The following is a 19526-nucleotide window of genomic DNA, read 5'->3' on the forward strand; positions in this document are numbered from 1 at the left end:
TGCTCAGAGTTAGTTCACAACAACAAAAAATACACTGAACCCACAGACATTGCCAACATTCTGGCTGACAGGTTCAGTGCAAATTTCTCCCCTCCCTCACCCCCAAAAGAAGAAATACTTATCCCAGCTGAATGTAATCTCCCTGTCATCTCAGATGTCCAAGTGAGAACCGCCCTCAACAAAGCTAAAAACACAGCATCAGTGGGACCTGACGGTATCCCGGGTTGCGTGCTACGTGAACTCCAAGAGGAGCTAAACCCGCACATAAAAATGCTATTTAACCTTAGCCTTACTACAGGATATGTACCTGATCACTGGTGTACAGCAACAGTGGTCCCACTCCACAAAGGGGGTACCTCTACAGACCCTGGGAACTACCGCCCCATAAGCTTAACCAGCCTGGTCTGCAAAGCTATGGAAAGAATCATTATGGAACTCATAAACAGAGATATAGGGGACCTACAGACACTTGACCCCACCCAGTTCGGCTTTGTAAAGGGCAGATCCTTCCTTTTGAACCTGGTTGACTTTTTCGAAACAGTCACTACAGCCATTGATGAGGGCAAAGCAGTCCATACAGCCTACCTGGACTTGCCTAAGGCCTTCGACACAATACCCCACTCAGGCATCATAGATAAGCTCAACAGCTTAAACATATACCCTTATGTCACTAGATGGGTTGCAAACTGGCTAAAGGACAGAACCCATAATGTTAAAATCGCTGGAGCAATGTCAGACTCAAAGCCAGTCACAAGTGGTGTCCCACAGGGATCTGTCCTGGGACCCCTCTTTTTCGGCATTTATTTCTCAGATGTTAAAGCAAACATGGGAGGGTTGTGGCTGAGAAAGTTTGCAGATGACTGCAAACTAGGCGCCATAGTCGATACACCAGCGGACACATACATCCTACAAAACAGCCTCACAGAAACGGACAACTGGTGCCGGAGTCACGGCCTTAAACTAAATGCCAAAAAATGTATAGTCATCCCCTTTGGGAAAAACAAAGTACCCACAAATTATCACATAGAGCGCAACCCACTGAGTACAGAAAAAGTAATCAGAGACCTAGGGACCCAAGTCGACAGCGACCTCTCATTTGACACCCACATTGCCAAAGTGGTTAGAAAAACATTCTACCTTGCACACCTCATCATGAAGGGATTCACATCCAGATCCAAGGATGTCATTGTACCCCTATACTCCTCCCTCATCAGACCCATGATTGAGTACAATGCCCCATTTGGTATGTACCTCACCTGGCATTTGCAACAGCTGGAGAGACCACAAAAGTACCTCACCAAGAGGATCAAGGGTCTCCAACATATGCCTTATTCTGCCAGACTAAAGAAACTCCAGCTCTATTCAGTAGCATACCGCCTGCTCAGAGGTGATCTCTGCCTGACGTAGAAGGCCATGTCTAATCAGGAACTGATGGACATGCTCCACCTCAAAAAATCCAAATCCATCAGGACCACGAGAGCTAAAGACTTAAACCTCGGCACAAGTATGAATAGGACATGCTGGAGGGATAGATTCATAACCCAGAGGCTTTCCATGCTTTGGAACAAGATCCAAGTTCATGTTATGCAGAGCCCCTCACTGACTCTCTTCAAGAGAAATCTTGATGAGTGGATGGGAGAGCGTAAGTTTATCCCAGGGGTCACATCTGTGTCACTACTTTACAGCGGCACAGTAAACTAATTCTATTATATAAGGGGACCTTCATTGTGTCACTACTAGACAGAGGCAAAGTATTCTAAATCTATTCTGTGCATTTTTGTACCATTTCATGGGGTGGCAAAAGCCACATCACTATGGCTAGGCTTACAAATGCCCCAGGGCAGATAGCCTAGTACTAAACCATGAAACTATGAAACTATGAGAAGCAGAAGCGGACTGCCTTGTGGAATGATTTAGTCCACAGGGTCAGTGATGTCAGCCTGCATAACCGCAGTTATGAGCAGGTCCGGCATCATTGTACTGACCTGCTTTGCAATGCCCGTTGATGTGCTGCTGCAGTCTGGGGGGGATCACCTCGCAACAGCGGGGATCATGCCATCCATCCCCCCTTGACACGTGTTGATGAGCTCCTCGCCAGCCTCATGGCACCTGCCCACCCGCATACCCATTAACTGGCAGAGACCATTGTAGAGGTGGGTGCTATTCACACACCGGCTAAGGACCGTGCAGGTAAGGCCACAGGACACATCAGCAGACCACTGTTGCATATGCATCTGCATCTGTACAGGTAGATCATGCATATGTGAGATATCATATATATAGTATGTTGCTGTGTAGTAGTAATAAACAGATGTGCATAAGCGGTAGTATTGTTGTCTTGTACTGTTGTACTGTAATGCTGGACCCACCCTGTAGCAATGCCACAGCTGTGGCCACTGGCATCACATCTCTCACACACTTATGTAGTTCCCTCTGGTATACCACTAAGGCAGCAGCCTGTAGCTGGTGAGTATGGTTTATGTTCATGCTTGCCAATACACCGGTCATGTAATGGCTGTGGTATATCCTGTGCGCACATCTAACACACCTACCCAAAATGCATGCTGTACATGTTCACATATTGTTGCTGTTAAATGCACTGCATTATAGTGGTGACCATGATGGGGTATCTGAAGGGTATTCAGACACCTGCAATATAACTGACATCCTGTCATTGCAAAATGTGTCCACAGGGATGAACATAATGGTGGGACACATGGCCCACAGTAGGGACATGTGTGAAACATCATCCTTATACAGTGCTACAACAGTGTATATACCAGTATTACAATGGCAACTGTTACGGATCTACACTATGGCATAACATAATACTGTGATCCACATTATTAGCTGCGACTAGGCTGTTATACGTGGTGTTCAGTGTTTGGGACAATGCAAACTGACATACATGTGTAGGCCATACATGTCAAGCATCTGCAAAATGGTTGAAGGTGGGAGGGTGTCATCATGACACACCAGTGCACTGCAACAGGGATCCTAAGGATGCTAAGAAGGGCTGTATCTGCACACAGTCAGGTTCAGGAACTGTGGCAGATGTAACCCTAACTCCACAGCAATAGGGATGGCAGTGTGTGAACTCCAAGGGATGTGCACATGAGTAGACCTTGCAATCATGCATAGTTGGGGGATATGCGTAGGGCAGACTGACCATATACTGGCAAATGCAGATGGCCCATGCTAGTATACCCCTGCCAGGAATAGTGACTGCTGTAGCACTGCTAACTACCAGTTACACTTTCTTATACTCTGTTAGCTTCTGAATTGCTTAACCTGTGTAGGCAGTGCTTACTGCCATGCAAACAGGCTTAAACCCGCTTACTGCTGCTTAAAAGTGCTTACTCCCACTTACCCCCATGCTAATTTCTTTAAAAGAAAAGAAAAAGGGGTTGATAGGAAAGTGGTGAAAAAAGGAGCACAAAGAGGAAAAGACAGTAGGGAAAATAGCCAGGGATGTGCAGGAAGGGTGTAGGGAAGGTCCATAGCTGCCCATTTCTTCTACAGCAACAGCTGTGCATATACACTAAATTTGGAGGTAGATTTGGACACTCAAACCCCTGGGTGGGGGTGAGGACAACATTGTTGTGATGCCAATTAGACCGGATTACTTGTGTCCAGTGGACACGTGTGCGAAATGGACAGCTATGTGTGGGGCGATGTTTTTTTGTGGGAACAGATTGCCCTTTTTTTTTTTTCAGGTAAGAGTGGGATGTTAGGGAGGCGTATTAGGTATATTTGGGGAGGTAGGTTGGGTAGGTTAACAGACGAGACAAACAAGATGCATACAGGGGCAGTATATGACACATGTGGGGGTAAACACCTTGGATGGGGAGGGGTGTTTGGAAATCGCAAGCCCATGAGCCCCCAAATGGAAACAGTCAGACTGAAGTCTCCACCCATGGGCAGTCACCACTGCACCTTTACGGCCCCAAAGGTGGCTGTGCTGGGGGCTAGATAGGAGGGGCAGCCTCACCCTCTAATTGCACCACACGGCCCTCAAGCTGGCATAGCTGGTCTCGAATCTCCCTGTCGAGCTCCCTACGCACCACGGCCCGGACCTGACAGCGGGTGACAGGTACCTCTTCGCCCCCACTCCCAGGGGGCGGCCAAGCCCCATCCACTGAGGTGGTTCCACCCAAAGGTGGTGCAGGGCTAACGGAGAAGGAGGTCCCAGGCTGGGCCCCAGATGTGCTGGTGCACGGTGCCATGGCCAGCTGAGGTGGTACAGGTGGGTCCACTGGGACCTGCCTTCCCATATGAGCTATGGTGTTGCCGTTTTAGGACAGATATTAGTTAGTAATAGTCAACAGCATTCAGGATTAGTTATAACAGCATGCATAGGTATTCCCATTAACCCAAGACACCAGATTTAATAGAATATAATAGAAAACATTTTATATTAATGGTGTCGTTTAACCCTGGGGAAGAATCAGCCCCTAATAATAACTGCCACAAAGTCTCCTTCTGTTCTAATTTATTATTTATGTCACCATTCAGCACTCCTTTGTCTATATTATCTAGTACAAAGAATTCAAACTTCTTGAAATTGTCACAAGTCAGAGGATGTCTTGCTAAGGAATTATTAGTATCCTTATTTTTTATTGCCAAGACATGTTCATAAATACGTCTTTTCAAAAATCTTATTGTTTTGCCAATATAATAACTTCCACATGTGACACATGTCGCTAAATGAACAACATGGTCACTGTTACAGTTGTAATAAATGTTTTCTATTATATAGGTAGTACACCTAGTATTATGCTCAATCAACTTTTTTCAACATTCATCAGGTTAACATGTTGGTTGGTTAATCTCCATCTGGAGTCATTAATTTATAAATCTATCAGTTGATAACAGAAGGGGCACTAACGAATGAAATGTTTCAACATGTGTAACTATGTAAATAGGACAGTCGTTTAAGCCATATGATGGAGTTATGTAGTTACAGACTCATTAGTTCATAGTAAATGGATTATTATAAGATCATATGTTTGTGCACTTTGCAAGTTTTGACAACTTGACAATGATGAAATCTTTAAGTTTATACACAGGTATATGAAATCTGATAAGTTTAAATATATCTATTATGACTGTATTTTGTATATTCAATTATTTATTCAAAAACTTGTTAACAAGAAATAAGTACATCTGGATGTATTCAGATTTCTGATAGACACTTATGTGTAGAAATTTGCAACATTCATTATTCAAAGATAAATATTTATATATACAAAAATCACATATTTTGTAAACAAATTAGAGTAAAATACGCTAAATCTCTCATAGCAACATTGTCACTATGAGAGAATACTATTTATGGTTTTTAATGATGTTTTTATAATTTATTAATGAAATTCAAAACAGTTCATTTCTCGTTTGAAAAAACAAAGATAAGTATTTTCATTCATTAGTCATTTTACATCACTTCCTGTTTTGTGTATAAAAACGGGAGCATGGGAGAGTTCCCGTTTTTCTGATGAAGTCCATGTTTTTAAATAAAGTGGAAGAAAGCGCTAAAACTACATCTACTTGCTAGTCATTTTTTTGCAAAGCCCGAGCCTTCTGTTTTCGTGGTTGTGGTTCTGTTGTTTTTCGGCAAGTCCGGATATTTTCCTTTTAGCATTTTCATATATCTCTACATATCTTTCTTTCTCTATCTTTCTGCTGTTTCTGTGTCATATTAAAAAAAAACTTTTTTATTTACTTTTAAATGTAATCCACTAGTCTGACCAATTAACATAAAATACCTTCATAGTAACACGATCTCTCCATATTTGTATAATTTCTTCTTTTCCTTTTTCATTCCATTATTTTCATTTATTCTTTTTGTACTCCTTCCTGGTTTCATCTGCTCTTTATTTTCATTTATCTCCATCCATATTGCTAAATGATATGTAACTCCTGTTACAACTGCTCCCTCTTCTGCTATACTTATTACTTCAAATGTTATAAAATAATCTATTTCTGATGTAAGAATACCTCTTCTATACATCCAAATGTTTTTATTCTATATAACCAATTTAGCAAATTTCATAAATTCCACCATTTTTCTTATATCTTTTCCTTTCTTTAATGTTGAGCTTGTTAAATCACAGTTAAAATTCTGTTATTATAATATTCATATTCACTACTACATAATCCAAAAATTGCTGAAATAAGTTCTCCTTTCTTTACAAATAAAATAAGCATATAAAGCTATAATTCTATATATATTTTTGCCATCTCAAATCATTAATAGTTAATCTTCTTATTCTTACTGGTGTTATATCTAATATATTCACTGCTGCTCTATATAATATTGCTATTTCTGATCAACATTCATTTCCCAAATTCCATATATTTCCATCCCATATTTCTTCTGTTTGCAATCTTTCTTCATTTAAGAACCTTATGTCTTCTTATACATTTATGTCTACATCACATTTATTAAACCATTCTAAAATCTCTGTCCTTCTTACAGCATCTTTATACTGTTTAAATTTACCGAAATAATTTTTAAATTATTACTCTCTCTCTTTTCCTTAGTTTAAAGGAAATACTTCACCCTTTTCAATTTATAGTACGTATTATCTATTTCCTTTCTTTTTTCTTTTAAATGTATCCTGTTAAACTTCCTTTTCATATATTTCTCCCGTCATCCAGCAGAATTCCTTTTTCCCCTTTCACTACTTACAAGTTAATATACTCTTCATCACTGATTTCTGAATCCTTCTCTATTTCTTCTCCATCTTCTTGTTCTTTATTTTTATCCTTGTCATTTTCTAAATTGCCTTCAGTTTCAATTTCCAGTTCTTTTTGATTTTGTTCTATATCCTCCCATTTTCACTATCATTAAGCTCTTTTTTCTTAGTTCATCCATAAATGTCCAGTTTGTTTGCATTTATAATATTCTAGTTTGCATTTCTTTGCATCATGTCCTGTTTTCCTCATAGATAACATTTCTTTTTATCACAATTATTCACAAGATATCCTTGTTTATCACCAAAACATGTTTTTGCCTGTCCCCAATATTTCACAACACCACTATTACCATTACAATTTATAATGCTTGGAATGTGCATAATTTATCCGTTTCCATTTTCCAAACAGCAATGTAATCACCATCCCAATCCATAAACCCCTGTTGTCATAAACCTTTGAAATGTGTATCACTTCTTTTCAAATACTTTTTAAATGCCTTTCCAAAGTCTTACTTTATGCTTTTTTTTTTTTTTGTTTTTTTCATTTCTTGGGAAAAAAGCTTTTACTACATAACTATTGCAAGGATTATCATTTTGTCTCTTTTCATACTCATGCAATTTTTTTTTCCATTCCATGAGAAGTCTCAAAAATAATGTCACAAAATGTCTCTTTTCTTTATTCATCAGAATAAAAGCTCTTACCTCCTGGACTTTCACACCCAAAGGTAAAATTACAGTGTCCCATCGTATCTGTCCAATACATTATTCTTTTTAGTTTATATCCTCACCACAAACTTCTTTTTCATGCTATCTCTTTCTTTTTTTTTTTTTTTTGCTCAGTGCTGCTTCAAACTGTTTCAGCATACATTTTTTTGTGAAACATCCCCTTATTATACTACTTTTGACTCTTCCTCTTGAATTGTTTCCATTATCTCTCCCCAGGGAACATCACCTCCATTCTCTGGTTCACTGTGGTTTAGCAAATCTTGCAGTACCTCACCTTCCACCCTCACAACTGGAGGATTGTAACAACACATTCTTTCTTCCTTCACCATCTCCTCCAATTCCATAAACTGATTTTCTTGAAAAAAGACCTCTGAATTGTTGCATGCATCTCCCTGCAAGCTGATTATATATATATATATATATATATATATATATATATATATATATATATATATATATATTTATGGATCTATTTCTATTTACCAAAATCCCACTTAGTCAGATGAGGAAATGATGAGACAATGTTGCCATAAATTTACTTGAGCCAACATCCAGATCACCATAATTTAACCCCGGGAAACTAATCACATGACCACCAACTCTTTAAAAAGAAACAGTAAAACACGGGATGTATTCCAAACCAAAAAACAATCAATAAAGGCAGCCACTAACAGGATATAAACCAAGTAATTTGGCAGGATCCAAAATGTAAAAAATATGTTCTTTATTGTACAAACACACCAATTAAGCGCTTTCTTTTCCAAGCGGGAAACTTCATCAGAATCCATTACATCACATCCCTTCTTCATTTAAATAATTTGCCTCTCTTTATCATTGGATGGACACCCAAAATTCAATTAAATAAAAATTACATTTAAATAGTCCATACACATTACTATAATGTATAAAAACTAATATGTAAAGTGCTATGTTGCATAAATATGCCATTAAAAACTTCCCTGTAGATAGGCCTACATGTGAAAAATGTATATATGAATGAAATAAATATTAATAGTTACATATTGTAATTGATAAATATATATATGTCACATACCTAAATACATAAATATATACAAACATTGAATACAAAAATGCAGTAGTACTTTTTCATACAAACATATTATGTCACAGAAATAATTATTGTGTCATAAAAAACATGTTTCTATCCCAGTTCTTTATCAATTGTTAACAAATGGCTTTTAGTTTCAATGCTGATGTTATATTAACATGGTTATTTAGACCAGGAAAAACACATGCATCAAGCCTCAACTGCCACATCAATTCCTTATAGTCAAGCCTATTCTGCCAGTCACCCCCTCTTTCTGTAATCTGAACCTTCTCCAATATCCAAAATTTAAAGTTAGCATTCGCACAATTTAAAGCGTGTCTATACAATGCATTGCTTTCTTTCTTCTTACTGATTTCATACATGTGCTCATAGATACGTTGTTTTAAACTACATTCTGTCTTGCCTATATAGAATCCCCAACATACTGAACAGTATGCTATATACACTACCCCTTTGGTCCGACAGTTGTATAGTTCATTCACACGGCATCTGTATCGTGGTACAGGTATAGCCAATTCCTCTTTATTGGCTATAAAAATACATTTATTGCAATGCCCACATATAAAAGTACCTGTCTTGCCTACAGCCTCACCCCTAACTTCTTTCTCAAATAATTATTTTAAGTTATCATTTTTCTTATAACCAAATTTTAGTGACTGATTAAAAACTTCCAAATTATTGGGCATTTTCCTATAAAGATCCCAGTATTTTATCAGAATATCACATATCTTTCTAGTATCTTCATTGAATGCTAATACCATATATACTATGTTCTCATCCTTCTTTACTAAGGTGGTGTTGTTCAATGTGTCATCTCCACTCTGAAAACGCAGTTTGAATTTTGTCCCCCATCCTAATAAAATCAATTTTTTAGTATTATTAACCATGTCCATGGGATAACCCCTATCATAGAACAACCCACCTATAAATTCCAATTCCTTCTCCAAATCCAATCTTACAGATGTCATACAGGCAGCTCTGACCATCTGCCCTTTTAAAATGTTTTTCTTCTGAATATTGGGATGACTGCTTTTAAAATGCGGATAAGTACTGGAAAAACTATTTTTCCTATAAATACAGGATATATATATCTCAGGTTAGGTAAATCTTTTTTAATGTTAACATCCAAATAATGTACTTCCTGGTCACCCAATTCATAAGTAAAAGAAAGAAAAGTAGTAGAAGAATTGATATAGTTCATAAATTCCATTATAATCACTGTCGGACCATGCCACACAACAAAAATATCATCCAAGCATCTATAATACTTTGTATGCATGTCATGTATTTACTTTTAAAGACAAAATGGATTTCCCAATATAACATTATAATGTTGGCATATATAGGGGCACAAACATCCCCCATTGCCACTCCATCCACCTGGTAATAATATTCTCCTTGATAGTATATGCAATTGTTGGCAAGCACTAATTCCGTCCAAGACTATGTGGAAATCACTGGCATTCAATAAATTAAATTCCAGTAACATTTCCTCAAACCAAGATAAACCCAATGTTTGTGGAATCAACAAAAATAAGGCCTTAACATCTATTGTCACAAATGTGTATTCATCATTAAAGTCCAGCATACTCATCTTGGTAAGGAAATCCCAGGAGTCTATCAAAATGTGTGAATACTGTGCATAAAAATGTTTCAATTTTTTTGTCCACAGAATAACCCAAAGGTTGTGTCTTGGAACCCTTGGAACTGACCACTGGTCTCAAAGGAGGATCATTCCCCTCTTTATGAATTTTTGGTACCCCAAACATACTGCCTATATAGGGTTTATCAACTTTGAAAAAATTATATAGTTGTTCATTAATTCTACCCTGCATTAGGTTGTACTCCAAAATTAAATCTATCCTACTGTATGCTATTAGAACCTCTTCATGTGATACCTGCATGTATCTATTTCCTGTATTCAAAATTTCAAACATTTTGGCAGCATAGTCCCATTGGTACATCAATACTACCCCCCCCCCACACCCTTGTCGGGTTTCATCACCCTCGGTGAATCATCTCCCCTCAGTTCTTCAAAATTTTTTTGTTCTTCTGATGTTAAATTCTTATGAAAATAATTCTTCTTTCTATAAACATCCCTTATCTCATTCATAACCATGGTTTCATAATTCACTAACTCAGGATGGAGGGGAGGGGTATACATACTTCTTTTGTTAAATGTATTAACCCCTGCAAAACCATTATCACCAAATTCAACCTGTAAGTTTAACTGTCTAATAAAGAGCTTCACTTCCAACATGGTCTTCCCAATGTTGCCCCTTTTATTTGGTACAAATATGAAGCCCTTACGAAATAATTCAAAGTGTTGTCGGTGTAAATCTATACCTGTATAATTGTATATATGAAACTCATTCAGTGTGTAAACAAACCCATTTTTGTAATGTTTGCCCTTACAATGGAGTCATCCATTAGTTCTTCATTCATCTCATCATTTACAGATATATTATTAATTGAGTTTGAATTTTTAGAACATATCGTATGCCCTAAGTTCCAAATCTCTGCCTGCCCAATGCTTGTGCATAAGTGGGAACTCCCCTGTTCTTGATTTGTTCTGACCTCCTCGGTCCTTCCATCTCTAAAAGGACATTCCCATTATTTTGTCTGACTTCATTTCTGTCCATCCTGTTTTCATTCACCCAGTAATCACCAGTATAGTATCGATCTTCCTGTCTTGTCCTTTCTCTATAGTTTCTGTAGGTGTTCCTATTTCTATAAAATTGTGACCCTACAGAATAGGCTTTCTTTTCTTTGTAGTCCCTATCATCCCTTTCAAGTTTTTTGACCTTTCTTTTATAGTTGTTGTATGTAGCATTTTTCACATCTTTAAATATAATTAAATATTTATGCTTGCTTTCTGTAACTGTGAACAATAAATCTTGCTTAATTTTGTTGTTTAAAACATCAATTTCATCCTTCAACACATTCAACGTAACTTCATTATATTTAACTATAGTTTTCATAATTGCTAACCCACATTCATTAAAAATATTAGCTAAATCATTAAACGTTTCCATCCCCTCTATTGTATTATTGGGGAATTTATTAATTCTTAGCCCTTTGGGAGCATGCTTCCATTTAATACATTCCATTAGAAACCAGTTATCTAGGAATAAATTTTTGAATTTCAACATTTTGTCTTTTAATACCTCCATATGAGGCCGTAACAGTTCTGTTAATGTCCTTGTTAGTATAATTGGTCTCTTGAATCTTCTCGGACAGCCAGTCCAAAATGTTCAAATGTTCAAAATTTTATATTTAAATGAGAAAGGGATGCGATGTCATAGATTCTGATGAAGTTTCCTTCTTGGAAAACAAAGCACTTAATCAGTGTGTTTGTACAATAAAGAATGTATTTTTTACATTTTGGATCCTGCCAAATTACTTGGTTTATATCCTGTTAGTGGCTGCCTTTATTGACTTTAAAAAGAAACCAAAGCAAATCAACCTCCCCCATGTGGGGAGCTGTATCCTCCACACCCCCCCAACTAAATATACCAACTCCAAGATTGCACTATAGTGGAGAAAAGGACAACGTTCACCATGGGGGCCAAGTGGTTAGTTTCCTGGAGTTAAATTATGGTGATCTGGGTGTATGTTAAACTAAACTTTTAGCAACGTTGTCTCATTGTTTTGTAGTTCGATTAAGTGGGAATTCAGGAAATATTAGTAGACCCATAGAAAGATAGACAGATAGACAGATAGATAGATAGATAGATAGATAGATAGATAGATAGATAGATAGATAGATAGATAGATAAAAAACAAGTAATCTGTGTGGTATCCCCGAAGTCTCAAAACAACCCACTAAAGTGTAGTGGGTCTAAAAACAAAACAGTGTAAGAAACTTCTCTGTGTGGAAGATTTTCAGTCCATATATTTCTAGTTAATCACTGTATATTAATCAGATCAGACAATAGTAGTAGAAGTAGCGAACGTAAACTCATCAAGTCAAAAAGTAATAATAGAAAATATATAATTCTACAGCATTACTAAGTATTCAAAAGTAATCCAAGCAAGGCAGGCAGTCTGTTTCCAGTCAAAAATCCTTTATTAAGTACACAGACTTAGATACATATATAATATATATATATATATATATATATATATATATATATATATATTATATATATATATATATATACACACATATATCTGTCTGTGCATGTATTTTATCGAACTCACACGGAAGTGCGTTTTTTCGAAAATGCACTTTCGTGTAAGAATATAATTAAAAAAAAAGAAATTAAATAAAAACTTGCAGTTTGCATGCTAGTTTAGTTGTACATCAACGTTTAATGTTGATGTACAGCTAAACAAACTATTGCTGAGATCGTGGTACAGTGGAGATAAGGGAATATTCCCTTTTCCCCTCTGTAGTGCAATCTCAGAGTGAGAATATTAAAGTAGGGGGTGTGGGGGGCACAGTCCCCCCACATGGGGGGCGCAGGGGGGCTTGCTCCCCTGCATAATTGTGTTTACCGTGTTTTTTTTTTGTTTTGGTTTTACACGAAAGTGCATTTTCGAAAAAATGCACTTTCTCATAAGTGAGTCCGCAAATTTACATTTCGGTGAAACGTAAATTCGCTGGATCAAAGCAGATCCATATATATATATATATATATATATATATATATATATATATATATATATATATTATAATTGTGTCTTGTGACACAAAAGTGTATAACTCTTTTAATGTTTGCCAGTTTTGGAGCATAAACAGTGCACTCTATATACAAAAATTCAGTAGTTTGTTTTATGATGATAATACAGTATATCTTGGGCTTTGACAGGAATGATGCATTATGTGTCAGTCCTTTATCTCAGTGAACAAAATTTAGCTAACTGTACAATATTCCATACATCAGGAGTCACTGCATCTCGGGTTAAGTTACCTCAGGCATATCCCTTTACCAAATTGGTCTCATCCTTCTAGATCAGAACATCTTTTAGGCAACAGACTATGAACACCCCAAAAATCAGAGGGGAAGCCATCTCTATCATACTTTGGTCAACTGTCTTTCTTTTTTTCCTTGCTAAGCCCTATGTCCCACTGACATGTGCCACAAAGGAAATGTCTCACTTATGCCATCAGATGTCCTTCTTTTGCATCATGTCCCCAGGATCATTACCTGGACTTCTGAAATGGCTGTGCCCCTACAGCATAACCCCACATCCTTCCCCCTGGAAATGGCTAGTGGGCAATGTTTTCATCATTCCTTTTCCTCCAAGTTAACAGGTACCCATGTGACTAAATAAACTTATGTCACTTAAATGCCAAAAGAGCTGTGTAACCATCATTGTATCTGAATTCTTGCAGGTCCACTATTTTAGCCAAGTCAGGGAGCAGGTGTCTGTTAAATTGTTAGGTCTCAACTGAGCCTAAAGCTTTGGTCTATGGCTATGTGGTACTATTTTTGTTCACAGGATAAATGAAAATGTTAGGATTAAATAGTCTGCAAAATGCATCCATAAACAGACATGCCTAAATAAAAATTGCACAGTATGCAAGCCTGAAACTGTGAGCAACTCTAGAGATTAACACCAGGCTAAATGCATTGCAGTTGTTACCTGGAGCCCCTCAAACTACAAAGTGAATCGATGTATTTTAAAATGTAAGAAAAGGTAAAACTGAAATGAGAGCTGACTTCTGTTTTAAAATTATCATAATGAGGAAAATAATAAAACTTGGCAAACAGTTTTACATTGAATTTAATTTTGTTCACTTGCATTGAATAAATAAGTTGCAAGGCTAACCTACAAACAATCAAAGCATGCTCCTTCAACTTACCAGTTTCCAAATGATGAGTAGTAAATCCTAAAAAAAAAATTTTGCAGAGGTGGAACCTACCTGCACTCCTCAGGTGGAGGTCTTCCTCCTCCCAGCACTCTCTCAAATTGTCTATACCAACTCCACATTTGAACCACAGTGGAGAAAACGAAAATCTGCCCATTGTGATGAAACTCACAGCAATATTGTATTTTCAAACTTAAGTTACTTGTCTACCAGTGCCCGTTAACTATGCCCCATTGGCAAATACTATTCGAATGGACTATATTAAAAATGACACTTCATTTTCTATTTCAACTGTAATAAATCAAATGCATTTTTAAAAATAACTAAATAAAGGACTCAGCCATTAAGCAAGGTATGGCACACGTAGTGTGTTAATGTTAACTACTTTGTAATAACTAGCAGAGACTGAGATAGAGGGATAAGAAAAAAAAGTCCATTTCTAAACAATATACTGCATATCCCATTAGTTGCTAGTAGCTATTTTGTAATAACTTATAAAAATGTTAGTGAGAGACCATACTAACAATAACACATTGCATTTTTCTGGTGTACAATCCTCTGATATATTGTGTGTGAGGGGGAGGGGTAACAATATAACATATATCACAACAAGAAAGTCTCAGAGGTGTGCAGTAATACACCTATACCAACCACAGAATGAAGGCATTACTTCAGTTGGTTCCATTCCTTCTACGTGTATCACCTTTGAGTCAAAGGTTCTCATGTCACCTATGGACACCCCTTCATTGGTCAGGTCTGACCATAAGCTAATCACCCTTGACATCCACATCCCTCCCCCACCCCTCCAGTAAGGAAACCAATGTAAAAACCTTCTCCAAAGCCAACTTCATGCTACTGAAGTCAGAAGTGACAAACTTCATGACACCCATGCAGATGGGAACTGAAGGTTAGACTGCTGAATCCTACATTAAGGCACTGTATGAGCACATCCACTCATGCATGAATTGTGCCATCCCAAATAGAACCAAGACACTCTTGTCCAAAAAAAGGAAGCCAATATGGTGGTCCCCTGCCATAAACAAACATTACAACAAAAGAAACAAACTGTTGCAAAAAAAGAGTAAAATCCCAGAATGCAAAAAAACTCCCTCACCAGCCTCAGTAAGAAGCTGAGATACCTCATAAAATCCTCCAAAGCTAGTTACAAAAATAAAATTGCCAAAGATTCCAAAGACAACCACAAGACATTCTATAGTTATGTCAAGAATCTAAATGGCAATGCTCAGATCTGCTCTGAGCTACAACAGAATGGCATTAAATATACTGATCCCAAGGATATTGCCAATATCCTGGCAGATCGATTCAGTGCCAACTTCACCCACCTCTCACCCCCTAAATGGCCCATCTGAATATTGAAAGATTGCAAAATCCTGGTAATAACGGCCACACAGGTAAAAACTGCACTCTCCAGAGCTAAGAATACAGCATCCATGGGACCAGACGACATCCCGGGCTGTGTACTACATGAACTACAAATGAATTGGCACCTCACCTAAGTGTCATGTTTAATCATAGCCTCACCTCAGGCTTTGGGCCCACTGAGTGGTGCACAGCTACAGTTATCCCACTTCACAGGGGGGTTCCACCTTGGATCCAAGGAACTACCGTCCCATTAGTCTGACGAGCCTAATCTGCAAGGCCATGGAATGTATTATCATGGAACTTATAAACAAAGACATTGGCAACCTTCAAACACTGGACCCCACCCAGTTTGCGTTCATGAAGGGCCGATCTTGTCTCCTGAACCTGATTGACTTCTTCCAATCAGTTTCCAGAGCTGTGGATGAGGGTAAAGCAGTCCACACAGCCTATCAGAACCTCACCAAGGTCTTCAACACAGTCCCCCACTCTGGAATCATAGATAAACTTACTAAACTGGGCATTAATCCTTGCATCACTCGATGGGTTGCCAACTGGCTTACTGACAGAACCCACACTATAAAAGTACTCGACTCCAAATCCAGCTCCAGACAAGTGACAAGTGGAGTACCTCAGGGTTCAGCCCTGGGACCGCTCTTGTTTGGCATCTACTTCTCTGAAGTATAGGCCAACACTAAGGGACTCTGACTAACAATGTTTGCAGATGACTGTAAACTGGGAGCCATTACTGAATCCCCAAATAATGTGGATATTCTACAAAAGGGCCTTACAGAAACAGATGATTGGTGCCAAAGCCATGGGTTCAAGCTCAATGCCAAGAAATGCATAGTTATCCCCTTTAGGAAAAAACATGTACCCATGAATTACTACATAGGTGGCAGTGTACTTATCTCCGAAAGTGTGATAAGGGACTTAGGGACACAGGTGGACGGTGGTCTCACCTTCGATAACCACATCGCCACAACAGTCAGGAAATCCTTCTATGCAGCACACCTCATCATTAAGGCGTTTTCATCCAGAAAAAAGGAGGTAATTGTCCCACTGTACTCATCCCTCATTAGACCCATCATAGAATACAGTGCCCCGTCTGGTATGTACCTCTCATGAAATCTGCAACAACTGTAAAGGCCACAGAAATGTTCTGGCCATCTAAAAAAACTCCAGCTATACTCTGTTGGATATCATCTACTCAGAGGCAGTCTCTGCTTAACATACAAAGCCATGTCAAACGCAGAGCTGTTGGACATGCTACACTTAAAGAAATCCCAATCCCTCAGAGCCACATGCTCCAGAGATCTAAACCCATCACAATGAACAAAACATGCTGGAGGGATAGGTTCCTGACCCAGAGACTCCCCAGACTCTGGAATAGATTGCCCATACATGTCAAGCACAGCGTCTCTTTGGTCTTCTTCAAAAGGAACCTTGACGATTGGATGGGAGATGGGAAATTCACCCCGGGGATCACGTCAGTCACCCTGCTAGACAGGGGTCCAGGAAAGTAAATATTGTGGGAAGAAATAGCCAGGGAATTGTTATGGCTAGGCTTCTATAGGCCCTAGGGCCGATAGCCTAATACCAACTTATGAACCTATGAACCTATGTCATATATATATAGTGGTCTGCACCAGACAACAGAGTAACAAACGGAGGGGCATGCAGGTACAGTTTGCAGGCCATATTTGCAATGGCTAAAATAAAGTTGTTACTTGATTTTTGGAGTACCCACATTTACTTCCCTATTGATGGAAATCCATCAGTTCTGTTAGGATAAAGAAGAACATATGGAAAATAAGATATGGTATTTCTAATGGGTACATGTTGACTTGCCAAAGTTAATTTCAGTGAGTCCCAGACATTTTCAATCATTTTGCTGAAAAACACATTCTATAAATCTAAAACAAGTCTTTTTGTTGCATGCATTTTTTCATGTTGGGGAACCCTTCCCCATCACATTGTAATTTACATATATCAACTTCACATTCACACAATGGTGGGGTACAGTCAAAGTTGGTTTAGCTGAATGTAGGTTTCCAGAGAAACTATTACAGAAGATTGAGACTCACAGAAATTACCTCCAAGAACTGTTACACCCGGCATTTCAGAACATAGTTACATACCATTTCATTACAAAAATATAAAAGCATAACTTTGATGAAAAAATGTAGTGGTGCTTCATACCGTCCTGAAAAAGTAAACCTTAGATGTAAATGCTTTTAGTTGCAGATATATAGTGACCAGATGTGGATGATGCTTTTGTGTGTGTGTTTGTGCATGTGTGCATCTGTGTGTGTGTGTGTGTGTGTGTGTGTGTGTGTGTGTGTGTGTGTGTGTGTGTGTGTGTGTGTGTGTTCATGCTTGAGTGCATGTGTTCATGCATGTGCGTGTGTGTTCATGCTTGAGTGCATGTGTTCATGCATGTGCGCATGTGTGTGTGTGTGTGTGTGTGTGTGTGTGTGTGTGTGTGTGTGTGTGTGTGTGTGTGTTTGTGTGCGTGTGTGTTCATGCTTGAGTGCATGTGTTCATGCATGTGAGCATGTGTGTATGTGTGCGTGTGTGTGTGCGTGTGCATGTGCATGTGTGTGTGTTTGTGTGTGTGTATGTGTGTGTGTGCGCATGTGTGCGTGCGTGTGTGTGTTCATGCTTGAGAGCATGTCTTCATGCATGTACCGGGCGCATGTGTGTGTGTGTGTGTGTGTGTGTGTGTGTGTGTGTGTGTGTGTGTGTGTGTGTGTGTGTTTTCACACTGTAGTGCATGTTTTCATGCATATGTACATATGCGTGTGTGTGTGTGTTTGTGTGCGTGTGTGTGTTCACGTTGAAGTGCATGCATTCATGCATATGCACATGTGTGTGTGTGTGTGTGTGTGTGTGTGTGTGTGTGTGTGTGTGTGTGTGTATGTATACATGTTTCTTAGTAGTATAAAGAGGAGACACACCTATGAGCCACTGCTGACTCTGCTATTGTGCATTTTTAGGTAGGATATTTTATCATAGTGAGTTTTATTCCTGTATAATATATTGTGCAAGCTAGTAATATGCTTTTTGAGGGTTTACCCTTTTTCTTCACTCTGATATGACCATGGAGTTGGTGTATATAATTCTGGGAGGTGTGGGGGGTTTGTCCCCACTTTGCAGGGTGCAGGAGGGCTTGCACCCCCTTGTTTTTATAGGTTTTTCAACTCACTGTTGTCAAAATCACACTTTCAGTAAGCTGAAAAAGGTATTAGCAAGTAAGCCTAAGGAGAGGCATAATGTAATCTTTATAACCTTATAACCAAGATCAGAAGTATCCTCTTTAACATTACCATTGCCTTGCAGCTTTTCTTTTCTAATAGTAATAGAAGTATGAACTGCTAATGTCATAACAGTGAAACGAATGCTTTAACACATGATCCTTAACTTAAGATCTCTTAACAGCTTAATGCATTAGCAGCTCCTGGCTGTAAGAATCATGTAATTCTTTCCCTGCTGGAAAAGGAACTAATAAATGAGATTTAAATTAACCTAATCTTCGTGCAGTTCATCAAAATCTTAACTAATGTGTTATAAATACCTGAAGGGCTCTACCACAACCAAAAAAAAAAATTGAATAATATTATCACATTAAATGGCCCGTATATGCGATATAACAAAAAAATATATTTTTTTCCATCAGCAAGGTTGTTTGCTTTTCATTTTCTCTTTGTTTATTCTGACAGTACTTTTTTATTAAATTAAAGCAAACCACTTTATTTAGTACAGCAAATGCAGTGTCCGAGTGTAGGTTGTGAGTATAAGTAACATATTAGTGCCCTGATTTACTCATGGCTAT

This window comes from Protopterus annectens, chromosome 1.part0, assembly GCF_019279795.1.
Source record: "Protopterus annectens isolate FY-2018-M chromosome 1.part0, PAN1.0, whole genome shotgun sequence".
NCBI lineage: Eukaryota > Metazoa > Chordata > Ceratodontiformes > Protopteridae > Protopterus > Protopterus annectens.